This window comes from Mytilus galloprovincialis, chromosome 2 (genome assembly GCF_965363235.1).
Source record: "Mytilus galloprovincialis chromosome 2, xbMytGall1.hap1.1, whole genome shotgun sequence".
Classification (NCBI taxonomy): domain Eukaryota; kingdom Metazoa; phylum Mollusca; class Bivalvia; order Mytilida; family Mytilidae; genus Mytilus; species Mytilus galloprovincialis.
The window spans coordinates 76495153-76515403 of record NC_134839.1 but is presented as its reverse complement, the minus strand read 5'-3'; the positions used below and the strand labels follow the sequence as shown (position 1 = coordinate 76515403).

Genomic DNA, 20251 nt, shown 5'->3' with positions numbered 1-20251 from the left:
CCCTCATCTACTGAAAGAGAAACATAACTTCGAAAAAAGTAAAATTATAAACAAACATCAAACTCCCGGAAAAGTTCAAACGAAAAGTCCTTTATCAAATGGCAAAATCAAACGCGCAAACACATCAAACGAATGAACAAAAAAATCAGTAATATTTCTGACTTGATACAGGCATTTCCTAATGTAGAAAATGACGAATTAAACATGATTGTATAGCTGCTTAAACCTCCTACTTGTAAGTAATTTTATAGAAAACAATATGCGAGCCAAACAAACAGACATAATAGGTAAACATCTGAAAAATTGGGTAACATCAATCAAAATTGTGTTTTAATCTTTATCATTATAAAAACAAATAACAAGTTCTTATCAAAGAACATCACTCTTCAAACATAAGGAAGGTACTTAAGCTTACATGACAGCCAAACATACAGAAATGACAATGACAGCAAAATAATACAAAAGCGACATGTATGACTACCGATCCACGTCAAAAATACAACGCCGAAGTTTACTTAACAGTGAAAGTTAAATAAAAGAAACACGATAACACGTTATTTAGATGATAAACGACCTCACTTTACTGCGTGACAATCATGTATTATTTGTAAAGTTGATACGAAATATTAACAAACATATATTGACATAGTCCTGGTATATCAACTTTTAGCTTAGACACTGGCCAGCTCCTGAATACCGAATGAGTTTTAGACACAATTTATTAAAATAGGTTCACACTCGGGACTTTTTTTTTTTGTTGATCACATAGTTCATCAACTGTACATAATTACATCTATTCAAAAATTTTAATTTCGTATGAAAGAGGGGCAATTGGTTTACCAGGATTATAATTTAGTACGCTAGACGCGCGTTTCGTCTACATCAGACTCATCAGTGACGCTCATATCAAAATATTTATAAAGCCAAACAAGTACAAAGTTGAAGAGCATTGAGAATCCAAAATTCCAAAACGTTTTGCCAAATACGGCTAAGGTAATCTATGCTTTGGATAAGAAAATCCTTAGTTTTTCGAAAAAATCAAAGTTTTGTAAACAGGACATTTATGAAAATTACCACATTATTGATATTCATGTCAACACCGAAGTGTTGACTACTGGGCTGGTGATACCCTCGGGGACAAAACATTCACCAGCAGTGGCATCGACCCAGTGGTGTAAATAGTTATCAAATGTACCAGGATTCTAATTTAGTACGCCAGACGCGCGTTTCGTCTACATAAGACTCATCAGTGACGCTCATATCAAAATATATAAAACCAAATAAGTACAAAGTTGAAGAGCATTGAGAATCCAAAATTCCAAAACGTTTTGCCAAATACGGCTACGGTAATCTATGCCTTGGATAGGAACATCCTTAGTTTTTCGAAACATTCTGGGCAAAAGATACCAGAGATAAATCATTATACAACACAGCAATTTGAAAGCATGTGTAGGTTTATACAGGGCTGTAAGTTAAATCAAAATTTGTTTTTCAACCTTTCCATTTCGACATATTTAGGTTTCGTAAATCTAATTATTACAAATGTTATACCAACAAATGGATACCCCTTATAATCTTAGAAAAACTTCGATTAGTTGGAGAACAAATTATTTTTGGGCGATGTATTTTGTCCAAAATATTTTAATAAAATAGTAGAATGATACATGTCAGAATTCTTTTTTCGAATTCGATATATTTTGACTTTTGCAAATAGACGTTTGATATTATAAAGACATATCCCATTTTTTGTCATAAGTCATGGAAATAGGAATGAAAAAGCAATGCCTTATTTTATATCTGTTCGTTTTGTTCACACATCGTTGTTTAACTAATGGAATTGTGTATGTCAGTATCGTACAAGTGAGAGGTTTAGCTAGAAATAAAACCATGTTTAATCCATCCATTTCACAAAGATCAGTAAGTGTAAAATTGAAAATTGATCGTAAATTTTGACAGCCCAGTGCTATTTTTAATTGTGATGTTATAACTTACGATAAATTTTACACTTACAACTTTTTGGGAAATCGAGTACTGGTTTAATCCACCTTTTTCTACATAAGAAAATGCCTATACCAAGTCAGCAATATGACAGTTGTTATCAATTTGTTTATGTATTTGATCTTTAGCTTTTGACATTTGGTAAAGGACTATCTGAGTTCGGTATTTTTGTTATTTTACTTTTTACTGTCTTTCACAAAATTATTTGATTTAATCAAATATATTTATGCGTTCACACACAAATTACTTGATAATTATGTGTTCACAAAATGTTTGATTACTATATGTTCACAAATTATTTGATTATTTTCAGTTAACAAATTTTTCAATTACTGTGTGTTTCTTGTTTTCTAAACAGTGCGTACTAATGTTATCTTGAATTCTATAAAGACATTCGAAATATCTTTTTAAATTTTCTGCCCGTTAAACAATTAAGTATTAGCTGTAACAGTATTTAAAAGAAACACATAATTACTGTCATGCAGATGCACTGTATTATATATGTATAATAGATAATATAATAATTTCTTTAAAAAATGACCTTGTAAAACTACAGAAAACTAATATATAATTGTTTGAATAGAGTAAGTTTTCAAATTATGTTCTATTTACAAAGAGCAATGCTGCAATCTTACAGAATCCGTTCAATTTAAGGTCATTTTGATAATAGGTGAATAACTGAATTTTGAATTGTGAAACTTTTTATTTTTCTTTCTTGAAAATCTTGCAGACAAAAAGATAAATTCTCTATTAAGATTGTTTTGGGTATAAATTTGAATCATTTTGTGATGATTGGAGTTAAACTCAGTTGAAAGTATAATTGCGCTCTTTTGGAAACGACTATTCTGTATTGGTTGGATTAAGAAGTGATTAAACCAAGGAAATTACGCAATTCCTTTCTCATTTAGAGGCATTAGATTTAAATCTTTTAAAATGACCCCAGAAATAGAATCATCAATAGCGAATATTGTTTCTAGTGCAGAAAATAGTAAAAATAATTATTCTAAATCGCATTGAATATACCGTATAAAAAGCTATGTTTTTATTTTGTTATTTTTTTTTTTTGTCTTTACAAATCAAAATACTAACGCATATGCAGTTGCTTTTGTGTAAACCTACAAATACAAAATGATAAAATTTTCGTTTTATGATTTTGTTTTGTCGTGATTGACTATTAATAGAACTTCAATAATATATAGGGAATTAAGGAGTACCAACCATTTCTACAACAACTAATTACTCCACGTTCGTACTTCTTACCAACATAGACATAACATTGATGCATTTGAAACACAACAAAAGATAAACATTCTTACTTATCGTAAATCGAAGTAATTACCAACGGAAATGTCTTCATTTATAGGATGGTTCAAAGATAAGATGTATCTGATTCGTTCAACGCTTGGACGCTTTTGTGTTGCGTTTTAAATGTCAATGAATCGTTCACACTCTGAATTGCACACGAGAGAAATGATTTTACATTTGTTTAATTTTTTATATCCCTTTGAAGAGAAATGATTTATACTTACACTTGTTTAACTTTTTTACAAAAATAAAATGTGCTTTGGATGATAAGGAGACAAAATATGCCGAATCTCATATGTCGACGAAAACAGGCAACAACATGGACTGTGGCACCGTTAAAGTCCACAATTCCTCTAAAGTCCACAACACCGCTAAAGTCCACAACAATTTTACGCTTAAGTCCACAACGCCGTTAAAGTCCACAAACTTTCCGCTAAAGTCCACACTATGACCTCCGCTAAAGTCCACAAGAAAACACCGTTAAAGTCCACAATAGCAAGTTCCGCTAAAGTCCACAAAAAAGCACCGTTAAAGTCCAAACATTTTTTTTTTTATAATCAAAAGATCAATTTTCTGTTTCTTACACCTGATATTATTGATTTAATTAAAAGCATGGACTTTTTTGTTCTTAGAAAGTATATCTTGTCAGCATAAATTATATTTTTGATGAATGAAAAGATTATAGTATTTTCTTTATCACCAAAAATTTGTGTTGCGATTTTTTATCAATCGAAATTTAACAGACGACATTTCGGAAAAGTTATCTAACTTATACTTTTTTTATTCTTAAGTAAACATTTGTTCATCCACAAGAAACCCCAACATAGCGTTTTCTTTATGTATATGCTGGAGACATAATTTGGAGCCTATATTTGACATTTAAATTTCCTTTGCAAATATCTATAAAACATAAGTAAGATGTCCATTCAGTGTCTGTTAGGCTCCACAGCAGCCAAAATGGTCCGTAAATCTCAAAAATATACTTTGAACCATCATGTTCTTGTTTGAAAGCAAAATAATGATAAAGAATACCACACATTCATGCATTTTGTGGTGCTCCGCAGATTTCCATCACTCATTGGTTTGCATGTTTGTTTTGTTTTCAAAAAGATAAATGAATTTGTTTCAGAATGAAAGATGAACTGAATAAATTAAACGCGGATGTGGTTCTGTATTGTGTGTTATCCATGATGAGTACAAGTACATTTTTTTCAGCAATGCTACAGATATATATGTTCCAGACAATACAAGTATTTGAACCGTACGGGTACGGTCTGGACCATATAAGTATACCTGAACGTATGTTCCTACCGTATGAGTATACTCGTACGGTTTAGTACGAGCTCGACCATACATGTGCATTTGTAAAATTTATCAAGAGTCAGAAAATGAAATAAAAACTTTAACCAAATACAAAAGTGATGCTACTTTTTTTAGTATGAAATTGAGTTCAAATGCTCAAATTGCAATTGAAGTTATTGGAAGTACAGTAAGTGTTCTAAAACTAATCTTTCAGAGCTCTTAACTAGTTCATTAACTACTATTAAAGAGCTTATCGTAAACTATTGTAATAAAATATATGAACATAGTGGTATAAACCATTTTTGAAGTTTAAAAAATTCTTTGGATGTTCTAGATAAATTACGTGCTTTTGATGGTCCTTTTGATTCTGTTAATAGTTTTGATTTTTCTACTCTTTACACTACACTTCCACACTATCTTATTAAACAAAAGTTTTCGTATTTGATTAAATGGTCGTTTGGTAAAGCTGAATGTAGATATATTTGCTGCAACTCATTTAAAGCCTTCTTCAAAAATGAGAAAAATAAATACTTAAAGTTATCTTGATGATATTTTTTCGTTAAATAATCAAGAATTTTCTCAATATTCTGCGGACATTTACCCCAAGGAACTTACTTTAAATAAATCAAATTTATTCGGTAATAACTGTCCTTTCCTGGATTTAGATATTTCGGTTTTCAACGGGAAACTCCACACTAAAATTTACGACAAAAGAGACGACTTTTCGTTCCCTATTGTTAATTTTCCATTTTTAGATGGTGATGTTCCTTTGGCACCATCTTACAGTGTTTATATTTCACAACTTGTTCGCTATGACCGTGTCTGTTGTGACGTTTTTGATTTTAACGAACGCAACCTATGTATTACTGGTAAATTATTAAACCAGGGATATCGTTACCATAAATTACTTAAAACCTTTACTAAATTTTTCCATGGATATAAAGATTTGGTTTTGAAGTTTGGTTGTACCTGTAGAAAACTTATTTCAAACGGGATAGCACATCCTCATTTTTACGGAAATGTTGTTAACCATGCCCGGAAATTTAGAAATGGTCCATGTAAACTTGTCGCTCCTTTAAATAAACTTAATCTAAAAGGTTACCTATTCAACACTGTAATAAGATCATTGAATATTGTTTTTATTGGTATAAATATTGATTTTGTTGTCAGTAAATTAAAAACTAAATAAATATTACTAGTATGTTATATGCATATACATATTCATGGATCTACAATCTGTCGATACCTGTAACTTGGCATTGCCCAAGGTCATGTTTTTCTCTGGCTGTTTATGACGTCTTTACACTAAATCCATTGGATGTTGGATGTGTACGGATTGACAGATTAGTCTTAGTTGCATGATTTTTTTATTAGTTGTTAGTGGCTTTGAACTAGCTATCAGATAACTGCGAGTACTCTCAGATCTGTTCATTGTGTCTTTTGTGTCGGGATGTATAAGTACCGGGCCACGTCCACTTGTATTTTTGTCCATCTGATGAGTTAAGCCTTTTTCGACTGATTTTTATAGTTCGTTCTTATGTTGTACTGTTATACCACTGTCCCAGGTTAGAGGGAGGGTTGGGATCCCGCTAACATGTTTAACCCTGCCACATTATTTATGTATGTGCCTGTCCCAAGTCAGGAGCCTGTAATTCAGTGGTTGTCGTTTGTTTATGTGTTACATATTTGTTTTTCGTTCATTTTTTTTTACATAAATAAGGCCGTTAGTTTTCTCGTTTGAATTGTTTTACATTGTCTTATCGTGCCTTTTATAGCTGACTATGCAGTGTGGGCTTTGCTCATTGTTGAAGGCCGTACGGTGACCTATAGTTGTTAATGTCTGTGTCATTTTGGTTTTTTGTGGATAGTTGTCTCATTGGCAATCATACCACATCTTCTTTTTAATATACATGTATATTTTTGAAGATAAGTTTTTAGAACATTTAGGAACGTTACTTCAAAAACCGTCAGTAAAATTTATTGGTTAGAAGTATTTGTCACCTACAATTTGTTGTTATATATATATATCATGAAAATCTACGGGGTTTTTTTTCATAACAAATATTTAGGGACTAAATCATGTAAGATTTTTATCAAAATTAGTACCAATAGAAGCAGAACTCTCATAGGTTTATAGGTTTATTTGGTAATATATCTATTTTGAAGCGTTAATTATCAATTTCTGATGATTTCACACAAAGTTTTTATTTTATCAGAAAATTTGATTTGAAACAGGAGAAAAAAAACTAACCGAAGAAAAATATGACCAAATTTTAATAAACAAATATATATTCATAAAATTCTGCGCCTTTCAACAAATGGTTTGTGAAAATCCAACCGTAAATGCCGTCAAATGTAAAAGGAAAAATTGCATTCACTTGCCGATGTATTTGTTTGATGAGAAATCCAGACTAACTAATAAAAAATGTGTGTCTATGAGCATTGGAGGGTGTGGATACAGGATAAAGGTAGGGTGTGGATATAGAATAAAGGCGATAGGAACGTTCATCTTGCATTGAGCCTGAACACCAACAATTATTGAACTATCATATAGCCATATTGATTGATAAAATGTACGTCACATCAAAGTTCACGGTATCTCTTTCAGAGTTAATTTCCTTTCTTTATTCTCTTTTAAAGATACTTTTGTTAGTATTTTGAAAAGGCTAAATGGGTGAAGTATTAAGCTGAAACTTTTACGAATTATATAATATCAAAGAACGTTTCTGTTCTTTTCGATACAATTTTATTGATTACTGTAGAACATATTTAGCGTTTTGTGAGTTTATACATATTAATCGTGTGAGTAATTTTGCATGTGATTAAAACATTTTACCAAGATAAACAACTAGTGTATGAATATTTTTTAAGGCCCATTTTTTTGGCATCGGTTTTCCCTTTTAAATGGTTTTATACTTGTAAATTTTGGGGACCTTTATAGCTTGCTGTTCAGTCATAGTGAGCCAAGGTTCCGTGTTGAAAGCCGTACCTTGACCTATAATGGTTTACGTTTATAAATTTTAACTGGGATGGAGAGTTGTCTCGTTGGCACTCATACCACATCTTCCTATATCGATCAAATTAGTTTTATTGTGACATTTTAGTAGACTACACTTTAACGCATTGATATCCGATACTAATCGATAAAAATATAATTTAAAACTTAAAATATTTTCTTTTTTTATTTAGAATTTATCATATTGGCATCATTTTTCCGTTCTGAAACACATTATTTTTCGTTGTTTTCTATAACGAACACTGAAATTAATAACGTTAAACGTTGGTTAAAATTTTTCAGACAGGAGACCTTTGGGAATTTATAAACTTAGTATTTTTTTGTTTATGATATACAAGATTGTTGCCTGAATGAATGCCGTTCAAATGTTATAGATTATAAGGCACCTTTGCTTTGTACATTAATTATGTCAAAAAGTGATTATATGCAAAGAATAAGAGAAAAAAAGTACTTGTTGAATGCAGTAATAATAACTAACGAATTTACAAACTTTTTAGAAATGATGTCCAAATTGGCCATCATCATCATAATACAAAGATCAACGTTAATGGAACAAAATCATATACAGATACTTTCCCTTTTTTCATGTATCAAACTGATAAAAAAAAATACTACCGAGAAGAAAGGCCCATGCTTTGTATTGTACGAACGGGATAAAAATATCGAATGATATATTTTTAACAATAAAAAAAAATGTTGTTGACTTTAACGGTGCTTTTTTGTGGACTTTAGCGGAACTTGTTATTGTGGACTTTAACGGTGTTTTCTTGTGGACTTTAGCGGAGGTCATTTTGTGGACTTTAGCGGAAAGTTTGTGGACTTTAACGGCGTTGTGGACTTAAGCGTAAAATTGTTGTGGACTTTAGCGGTGTTGTGGACTTTAGAGGAATTATGGACTTTAACGGTGCCACAATGGACAAAACATAAACTACGAAACACGAATGAATATTACATATGAAAAACAGTAAACAGGTATTCATTTGGTTATCTTTCTATTTAATTGGTGATTTTCGTACTGTACAATAAACTCATCATAGAAACCAGGATTGAAATTTTGTATTTGCGCCAGATGCGCCTTTCGTCAACAAAAGACTCATCAATGACGCTCAAATTAAAACAAGTTTAAAAGGCCAAATAGATTACACAAGTGAAGAGCGTTGAGGAACAACACTTCCTAATAGTTTTGCAAAATACAGCTTACAATGCGATACAAGTTGTGTACATATCAACGTTAAACTAAGAATAGTACTTCCTCTGTATGGTCTGATAAACTAAATATCATAGATGTATAGCGTTGTGTAATCATTATGAAAGACAGATACAAATATACTAAGGAGGCACACAATCCCCACCAAAATCAGTGTGTGATAAGTGTTTAATAGTGTAACACAATGTTGACTGCTGTACACAATTTTCAAATTTTTATGTCTGTTTGATTTGCTTATACACTACTCAGACTTTGTAAAACGTCACCAGTGTCTGAGCAGAAAGTTGATGAACCAGGGGTATGTCAAAGAACGTCTCGTCCTTTTTCTAAAAAAGTTCATCGGAAGGTACCCAGAACTTGTTGATAAATATTCCGTATCAACTTCACAAATAATACACGATGGTCTTGAAGTATAGATTTTGCGTACTGACGTTGTTTATCATCTTAATAACGTGTTATATTATTCTTTTATTTGTCTTTATTAATATAACTTTTACTGTTAAGTCTGGTTTTTTTTAGATATCCTTTTGACGTAACTCTGTGCTGATGTATCCCATCATACTTTGAACGACAAAATTATTTCATGATGTGACTCTGTACCTATGTATCTTGTCATACCTTGAATGACAAAATTATTTTATTTATTAATATTACTTTTACTGTTAACCCACTGTTTTTGTGATATACATTTGACGTGCCTCTGTACTTATGTATCCCGTCATACTTTGAACCGCACTATTATTTTATTTATTATTATTACTTTAACTGTTAAGCCAGTTTTTGTTATATCTGTTTTGCGTGACTGTATTTATGCATCCCGTCATACTTTGAACGACAAAATTATTTCATGTCTACCTGTGCGAATTTCAAACGCGCAATTTTCACCAGTACTCAAAACCCTCCTTCCTTGATGGGTGCATTTTACATAGACAAATAAAATCGTATAATATAATCAAAATGAGGATGTTAATTTGATGTATGCCTTTTTGTGCTTCTTCGTTACATTTGTTGTTTTTATAGTGATTAAGATGATAACACAATGTTGACTGCTGTACCCCTATTTTTGACATTTTTACCTATTGTGTCTGTTTGTTTTGTTCACGCATCGGTTACAATATAATGGAATTTGATGCGACTGTCATACAAGTGAGAGGTTTAGCTAGCTATAAAACCAGGTTCAATCCACCATTTTCTACATTTGAAAATGCCTGTACCAAGTCAGGAATATGACAGTTCTTGTCCATTCATTTTTGATGCGTTTTGTTATTTGATTTTGCCATGTGATTATGGACTTTCCGAATTGATTTTCCTCTGAGTTCAGTATTTTTGTGATTTTACTTTTGTCAATATAATTGCTTCTTGTGCGGTTGTTATACAAGTGAGAGGTTCAGCTATTTTAAAAACCAGGTTTAATCCACAATTTTCTACAAACGAAAATGTATCACCAATTCACCAACATTCCAACTGACTCCATTTTAAGAAAACGACATCTGTAACAAACGTAAACTTTTAGCTACCGCTTTACAAGAAGAACCAAAAACAATGAAAGTCCCAACTATGTATTGGCTTCCGACACAAAACACCTTACAAATATAGATTTATTTCGTCTTCAAGCCATTGTTCCACTACTAAATTATCTATTCTTCTTACCAGTACACCTGATAATAAATTGTTCAAATAAGGCCTTCGAAAATAGTGGAATTAATTACTTTTGAAGTGTCAAAAACTCGTTGGAAGTACTTGATAAATTGCATGCTTATATTGGTGATTTTGAATCTGTTCAAAGTTTTGATTTTTCTACCCTTTATACCACATTGCCTCACATTCTCATTAAGAAAAAATTCACACACCTAATTAAATGGGCATTTAAAAAGTCAGAACGTGAATATATATGTTCAAACTCTTTTAGGTCATTTTATAGTAGCAATAAACAAAAAAACTATCCATTGGACATGCTTTGATACTATATCTGCCCTTGAATTTTTACTAGATAACATTTTTGTTCGCTTTGGAGATTCCGTATATCGTCAGGTTATCGGAATTCCAATGGGGACTAACTGTGTACCACTTATTGCAGACCTGTTTTTGTATTGCTATAAGTTACAATTTATGACGAAAATCAGCAAAAGCCCATCGAAACAACATCTGATACACAAATTTAATAATACTTTTAGATATTTGGATGATATTTTAGCTCTCAATAATGACGACTTCAGTATGTATACTAAAGGAATTTATCCTGTTGAACTTACTTTAAATAAAGCTAATACTAACAATGACCACTGCCCTTTCCTCGATCTTGATATATATATCATTAACGGAAAGCTTAATACTAAAATTTATGATAAAAGAGATGATTTCTCATTTCCTATCGTTAATTATCCATTTTTAGATGGTGGCGTTCCCTTGTCACCATCTTACGGTGTTTATATATCTCAACTTGTACGATTCGCTCGTGTATGTAACAATGTTTTAGATTTTAACGAGAGAAATTTATGTATTACTGAAAAATTATTACACCAGGGTTTTCGATATCACAAACTAGTCAAAACGTTTACTAAATTTTATCATCGGTATAAGTACATCATTCGTAAATATAGCTCAACACGCAGACTTCTTATACGTTCAGGTCTTTCACATCCAATATTTTATGGAAATATTCTTTATAAAGCACAAAAATGTCAGTATTCACCTCAACACCTTTAAATAGACTTATTAAGATGGGATATAGTTACGATACTGTTGTCAGGTCATTAAAGATTGCATATTTTGGCGTTAATATTGATTCACTTATAGGGTCTTTGCATCGTAACTAAACACATTTATTATTAATAAACCAGTTGTTGGCATGACACGGGTTATGTTCTTCTCATATATGTTATGATGGTATGATACTAAACCCCTTACGGGGAGGATTGTGTCTGATATTCATATGATGAAGACATAATTTTTCAATCAGTTGGATTGAAGTCCGGAGCTGGCATGTCAGTTAACTGCTAGTAGTCTGATGTCATTTATGTATTATTGTCATTTTGTTTATTTTCTTTGGTTACATCTTCTGACATCAGACTCAGACTTCTCTTGAACTGAATTTTAATGCGCGTATTGTTATGCGTTTACTTTTCTGCATTGGCTAGAGATATAGGGGAGGGTTGAGATCTCACAAACATGTTTAACCCCGCCACATTTTTGCGCCTTTCTCAAGTCAGGAGCCTCTGGCCTTTGTTAATCTTGTATTATTCTAACTTTTAGTTTCTTGTGTACAATTTGGAGTTTAGTATGATGTTCATTATCACTGAACCAGTATATATTTGTTTAGGGGCCAGCTGAAGGACGCCTCCGGGTGCGAGAATTTCTCGTTGCATTGAAGACCTGTTGGTGACCTTCTGTTGTTGTCTGCTCTATGGTCGGGTTGTTGTCTCTTTGGCACATTCCCCATTTCCATTCTCAATTTTGTATATCAAGTCAGAAATGTGACAGGTTTATTTTATACGTTTGATGTGTTTGAGTTTTTTTATATAAGGGACAACCCATTTTGCGTTTTCTTCATAGTTTAATATTTTTATTATTTCTTTTTTTTTTAGTTTTCTCCTCTAAAAAGGTCGAAATCAGCTGTTTGATAGGATACATATTTACATATAATGGAATCGATGCCTTTATACTTGACATGCTTGATCTTATAACTTGAAACAGTGGTCAAGGTCAAAGGTCACTTTGACGTTCTGTATTTTTACTTTTGCTTTTACTTAATGCCAATAAATGGTATAGCCATCAGGTCTTTTGTAAGAGGTTAGACAACATATGAAATTAAAAAGTCAACCGGAGGTGACATTTTTTAACCGAAGGTATTATTTTTTGTTTAAATCGCTGTGAAGCCTATCTTTAACTGAAAATGGCATTAGGTAGTAGCAAATCATCACACAAATTTCTAATTTGTTGTAATTAAAAAAGAAACACAATATATAAAAGTTAATTCATCCCTTAATTATTACCATGTGAGGTGAAAAGACTTTCAATTATCTCTGTTAAACTGAATTTAAATGTCTCACAATGTTTCGTTCAGATAATCATATGGAAAAGAACTTATAGTTTAAAAGTGCTAAGCCTTCTTTTATCTCCAAGGGAACAATTAATGCTTAATTTTCTTTCGTATCAATGACATTATAAGTAATAAATCATGATCGGTGCTGCATCATCTGACAGCTAGACGTATGTACCTTGGGAGTCGAATGATAAACCAATGGAGAACATATCGAAAATGCATTTGTTGTATTTAAAGTGTTTTTATGGTTATCAATTGTGAACTCGTATGGAAACTTTTCGAAAATCGGGAACTATTTATGACTTCGACTTCATATTGGGTGAAACTTTGTTGAAACTTATAAAAAATATGTTCTACACTATTTTACACTGAAGACCAGCTTTTGTAGAGCGAGTAAATGTAGGATACCACAAGAACACATTCTTCAATTGAAATACATTTTTCTTGAGTCAGATGGATAAGTCATTACATAGAGACTTAGAGAATCGACTGTCATTAGTAAAAGAAACACAAACAACACAACTGTCAAAAATGATAGATTGCCTCTTATACTGACAACTTTCCACTTTTTATACTAACATTTGAGCAGTACAAGGATGTGGCATTTGCTAATGTGATATGGACCTAAGTTCGGATTTCTACTTTCATAAAAAAACAAACACTTTTCTTTAGGAGAAAACAAATCATAATTTATTAAAACATTGGTCGTATTTCCTACCAAAACATGTATGCGTCAAGTCAAACTAATCAACCAAAGTAAATTCTCGATAAAAAGGAAACAATATATAATTTCCGGACTACGTCTTCATATGGCAACTGCTGTTTGATATTCAGCTTTCTTGGTAGTCGAGCTTAAGTCAATCTATTTCATCAAATAATTTCATACAAAATGAGGGCATACTGTAAAACATGGTATGGTACGATGGTATGGTATGTGTTATGGTATGATGGTATGGTACGAATACCATCATACCATGGTATGTATGAATGGTACCATGGTATGGTATGATGGTATGGTACAAATTCCTATACCATGGTACAAATTATTATACCATTGTATAACTTGATGGTATGAAGCATGGTATGATTTTTTGAAGTAGGAAATTTTGAAAAATTAATTTAGGTAATATGAAATATGATTTTTTTTTTAATTTGTTGACATTATGTATCTGTTTTATTTATGAAAATAATATTTTACAAAATAGATGTAGACAAACCAGATAGACTATCACTTACATGTATAAAGCTGTGAACAGAAAACAAGAGAAAACTCAATTTAAACAGCTCAGATAACTATTAAGTTAAGATACGATAAATATAATGTCCTGTTCTGAAACGTTGCAAATTGCTATCAATTATTCTTTGAAATTTTGGGAAGTACTGCATATCTTTTGATTATAATCTAGATAATGTAGTTAAAGTTGTATTGCATAACCATCTATGGCCAAGAAATTCCACTAAAAATGTGAATAAAAGGTGAATGCATCTCCTGTGTGGATTAGAAAACACCATACTTTCAAATTAAACTGTCACTAATATAATACTATGTTAGTTGATAGATACCACATGTTGTAGAGTGTATTTTGTTTTCTTCATTTATATGTAAAAATAATGTGCATTATGGAAGTTAATACACAATTTCAACCAAGGAATGAGTCTTTTTTTTATTATGTGAGATTTTATTAAACAACTTTATTTCATTTTTTTCAATACATGCTGAGAGTGACAGCTATTTCTGTGCAGATTGAGATAATAATAGGTTTCTTTAAAATGTATTTCAAGGTCAATTATAATTGCCATGTGTTGTAAATATTTGACCTTTAATTACATCAACATCTAAGAACGATATTTTTTCGTTTGAGCTTTAATAAAGAGTTATAATAATTTGCTAAACGAAAAAAAATCTATTAGTCGATCGAATATTATGAATGCATATTGTCCCTATATCTGCCATGATAGAATATTATGTAATGCAGAAAGTATTTGATTCATTATTTCGAATATATTAACATAATTAAATATATCACAGATTTCCCGTGAAGGGACTGCACCAATTGCCGCAACTATTATTGGTTTATAAATTTTTCCATCGAAATCAACTGCATTGTTTTCTAAAATGGTTCTCAACAAATGTATTAATACGTACATTGACAGGGGAGCTTGATTTGTCAAAACTGTCATGGGCTCGTTTAACAGGACGTTTGAGGAAGATTAGTAAACATCTGTATTATATTATACGAAACCAAAAGGCTATTTGCCATAGGTTCTAATTTCTCAATGATATTAATGAACGATGTAGTATCCTTTAAATATGTAGACTGATTTTAAACTATAAGTATCATAAGTATCAGAAAATGATCAACATAATGACCTAGTATAAGAGAGGGGGGCAATACCTTTTTGTGTTAACCTGTGGTGCCTTTGTGTTTTTAACTGTTATTTGAAACAAAATTAAACTGTTTACTGTTTTCAACCTACTGGCTGTTATCTGTTCTGTTTAAATTTGTAATGTTGTTAACTGTTTATATGAAAATGGGATTCCTGTAATATGTCACTATAGACACTTAATTAAAGTGTTTTTAACCATAATTTGTCTCGGAGAACTGATCTTACATGTACCTGTTGTTTACAAGAATTTTAAGATTCACAATAATCACATTAAATTTGCTGTCCATTTCTTTCTGTACGGTGCTTCCTCAAAGGAGTAACATAAACAGCATATATGTAACTGTCTTTGAGTATAGTAAATTCTTCATAAAATTTAGAATGGAAATGGGGAATGTGTCAAAGAAACAACAACCCGACCAAAGAGAAGAAAACAGCGCAAGGCAAAAAAAAAGAGTCTTTTACACAGCGAAAAAATCTTGCACCAGAAGACGGGCTGAAGCTGGCTCCTAAGGGAGCAATAATTTAACTTAAACCAGATGCTCCGCAGGGCGCAGCTTTATACGACTGCAGAGGTTGAACCCTGAACGATTGGGGCAAGTATGGACACAACATTCAAGCTGGATTCAGCTCTAAATTTGGATTGTGATTAAATAGTTGACACAGCATGGGTTTCTGACACAGAATGAATGTGGTCTAATGAACTTAAAATATTTTTTTTGCCTTTGAGCAATTCACTATGCAGTTGAATATTAATCCTCTCAAAAAAATGTTTGAAGAAATTTTCTTTTTATTTTTATGAAATCTGAAACGAGACAAGTTTACCCCCCCCCCCCCCATTTTTTTTTCACATCCCCCTTTCCCTTTTTCCAAAAACTTATCTCAATTCAAATTTCTAATGGAGTTTGCAACAATAACTACTCATTTAAATACATCATAAAATATTAAAATGTAAAATAAAGTGCTTGTTATCACTGAATGGTAAAGATTGTTTTAATTTATCAGTTGGTAGTAAAAGTGAATATACATTGTATATTGTATAAAACAATGATTTAAGTTGATTCAACTACTATTCTGGACAAAGAAAGATAACTCCAATTGAAAATTTCTTGCTATTGCACAATATTGTGCAATTAGATATTTCTTGTTATTGCACAATACTGTGCAATTGAAAATATTTGCTATTACACAATACTGTGCAATTGAAGATTTCTTGCTATTATGCAACACTGTGCAATTGAAAATTTCTTGCTATTGCACAATACTGTGCAATTGAAGATTTCTTGCTATTGCTGAATACTGTGCAATTGAAAATTTCTTGCTATTGCACAATACTTAATATAATAATTTTGGATCCTGATTTGAATCAACTTGAAAACTGGGCCCATAATCAAAAATCTAAGTACATGTTTAGATTCAGCATATAAAAAAAGCCCAAGAATTTAATTTTTGTTAAAATCAAACTTAGTTTAATTTTGGACCCTTTGGACTATGTAGACCAATTTGAAAACAGGACCAAAAATTAAGAATCTACATACACAGTTAGATTTGGCATATCAAAGAACCCCAATTATTCAATTTTTGATGAAATCAAACAAAGTTCAATTTTGGACCCTTTGGGCCCCTTATTCCTAAACTGTTGGGACCAAAACTCCATAAATCAAACCCAGCCTTCTTTTTATGGTCATAAACCTTGTGTTTAAATTTCATAGATTTCTATTTACTTATACTAAAGTTATGGTGCTAAAACCAAGAATAATGCTTATTTGGGCCCCTTTTTGGCCCCTAATTCCTAAACTGTTGGGACCTCAAATCCAAAAATCAATCCCAACCTTTCTTTTGTGGTCATAAACCTTGTGTTTAAATTTCATTGATTTCTTTTTACTTATACTGAAGTTATTGTGCGAAAACCAAGAATAATGCTTATTTGGGCCTTTTTTTGGCCCCTAATTCCTAAACTGTTGGAACCAAAACTCCCAAAATCAATCCCAACCTTCCTTTTGTGGTCATAAACCCTGTGTCAAAATTTCATAGATATCTATTTGCTTAAACTTAAGTTATAGTGCGAAAACCAAGAAAATGCTTATTTGGGCCCTTTTTGGCCCCTAATTCCTAAAATGTTGGGACCAAAACTCCCAAAATCAACCCCAATTTTCCTTTTGTGGTCATAAACCTTGTGTCAAAATTTCATAGATTTCTATTCACTTTTACTAAAGTTAGAGTGCGAAAACTAAAAGTATTCGGACGACGACGACGACGACGCAGACGACGACGCCAACATCATACCAATATACGACCAAAAAATTTTCAATTTTTGCGGTCGTATAAAAGGGGGGGTTAGAAGTTTAATGGCCGTTTTCCGAACAAAAATGTGTACTAGTTAATATAAAATAAACGTGACAATAAACTCCGAAACATATAAATGAACCAAAATTTAAAAAAAACAAGACTAGAACAGAGGTTCCAGACTTGGTACAGGTGCAACAAATGTGGCAGTGTTAAGCATGTTTTGTGAGATCTCAACCCTCGCCCTATACCTCTAACCAATGTAGTTCATTTCTGTCTCCTATTTATAGTTTATCCCAAAGTTACCAGGAGTGGCCACTCCTCAACCAGCTAAATCCCTGGTCAATCTCAAGATAAAAACAATTAACTGATGATATAGAAAGTTTGATAAGTTACATTGACCCAGAGCACCTGAATGGAGTTGTGAAAAATAAAAAACCGTTTCAATTTGCAATTCGAAAAATAATTGAAAAGTGTGGCCTGGTAGAAGAGGCCGAAAAATGAGACCTTGGTTCTCAGTTTGATGCCAAATTTGCTAGTTTAAAAAATTGAAATAAAAAAGTCCTTTAATTGAACAAAACTTGCGGTCACAGCAGATTACATTCTTACTATAACTACAACTTATCACCAACCACACTTTGGCTTTTTTTCTTCAGCATGATAGTTTTACTAGGTTGCAAGGAAAGTATAAGAATAAATCAAGGTTTTATCAATTTTAATGTTTGCTAACAACTTCATGAAGTTCTTAACTTGCTTAATGTATGTCAATATCCTAACTAAAGGACTGACTCAGCTTTTAAATGTGTGTGGGCCATTCTTTTCTAAATTAATTGTTTTGATTCTAAATGTCTTGGAAAAAATGAACCAATGAATATTCTGTTTACTTTGTTTTTTCAACAAATATTCTTGTTCCTGTTTCTCAATGAAAACAAAAGTTTGTTTTTGGAATAGGTCAAAAAAGAAAGAAAAGAAAACAGATTATTAATAAAATCCTGTTTAAGAGTAGGTTTATTAACTTTTCAAAATTTCCTCTTTTGAAAAACCATACCATGCTTCATACCATGGTATAATAATTTGTACCATACCATCATACCATACCATGGTACCATTCATGCATACCATGGTATGATGGTATTCGTACCATACCATCATACCATAACACATACCATACCATCGTACCATACCATGTTTTACAGTATGCCCAAAATGAGATAGTTACGTTAGCGTGAACGATAGATATTGTCAATACCTGAGCACAATAGCTTGGCGTGACCCTTATATACTAGAAACATATTGGAAAATTAATAGTATCAGCCTGAATACATACAATCGAGTAACAAAAATATCATTAATTTAGTAATCTGACGGGCATATTTCCAGAAACGAATGTCAAAAGGGGACGTGTATTCCTGTAAATGTCAAGTAGACTGATGCCTTGTCTACAAACAATACGGACATGATTTAAAGGGAGCACCAACGACCAATCAATTTTAATAATAGTTGGTGTAAATCAAAGATGTGATTATAGTAATGTAGCAGTGAAGGCAGATCTTTGACAATCGGGCCGTAGTAGAAAAAATAACAGAACTATCTTTGACTGAAAATGTCAAGAGTTTACACGTAAACAAAACGGTACAAAGAAAGGATCTGAAAGTTTGAATACAACAAATATATCACCGCGAAAATCCATACCAAAAGCAATGTAGTGACACAAATAGTGTAATACTTGTCCAACTGTATATCGTTGGTATAAGCGCTGTTTTTTGGAATGGCTTCTATGGTAATAAGAATAAATCAATCTATCCGAAAAACTTTCAGAGTTTTCATATATTGTTACTGAAATTGGAAAATTTTATTTGAAATTTATAAGTGAGATTTTCCTTTTAAAAAAAAAAGGTTTAATGTTATAGTAAAATGGTTATGTTAGCACAAAAAGGCAATGTCTAATTAGAAAGTTGATGAACGTCTCGTCCTTTTTCTAAAACAAATCATCGGAAGGTACCAAGACTTTGTTGATAAATATGACTACATCATTGAAACAGGCGATTTATTCTACCTGACAACAAAGGCGCTATTTTGTTAATTTGTTAATTAGATATGTCACTGCAAAATATATCAAAAGTTTGGTGGACGTTTCGTCCCCGAGGGTATCACCAGCTGAGTAGTCAACATTTTGGTGTTGACATGAATATCAATAATGTGGTCATTTTTATAAATTTCCTGTTTTATAAAACTTTGAATTTTTCGAAAAACTAAAGATTTTCTTATCCCAGGCATAGATTACCTTAGCCGTATTTGGCACAACCTTTTGGAATTTTGAATCTCAATGCTCTTCATCTTCGTACTTGTTTGGCTTCATAAATATTTTCATATGAGCGTCACTGATGAGTCTTATGTAGACGACACGCGCGTCTGGCGTATTAAATTATAATCCTGGTACCTTTGAAAACTATTTACAGTTTGAAATCTAGTATAAAGATATGTCAAAAGATGTATATCGTATGTTTACCCTTCGCATAGTTTTTGGTGTTTTTATGTTAATTATTTGCAGTCTCATTGAGATGAACTTTTCATTATATATTTTGCTGCAATTCATTTTATTTGCATAAAGCTTTTGGAATGGGATAATAATATTTGTATTCATATCAATTGATATTTGATTTTAACATTGTAAATCAGCTGTTGCAACAAACAGAAAGAGGCATAGACA

General features: G+C 31.8%; 1 protein-coding gene across 1 annotated transcript in view; it reads right to left on the bottom strand.

Annotated features, from left to right (window-relative positions):
* The window catches only part of LOC143062408 (uncharacterized), a 53949-nt gene that overhangs the window by 25320 nt on the left and 8378 nt on the right, over positions 1-20251 (bottom strand). The window lies entirely within an intron of this gene.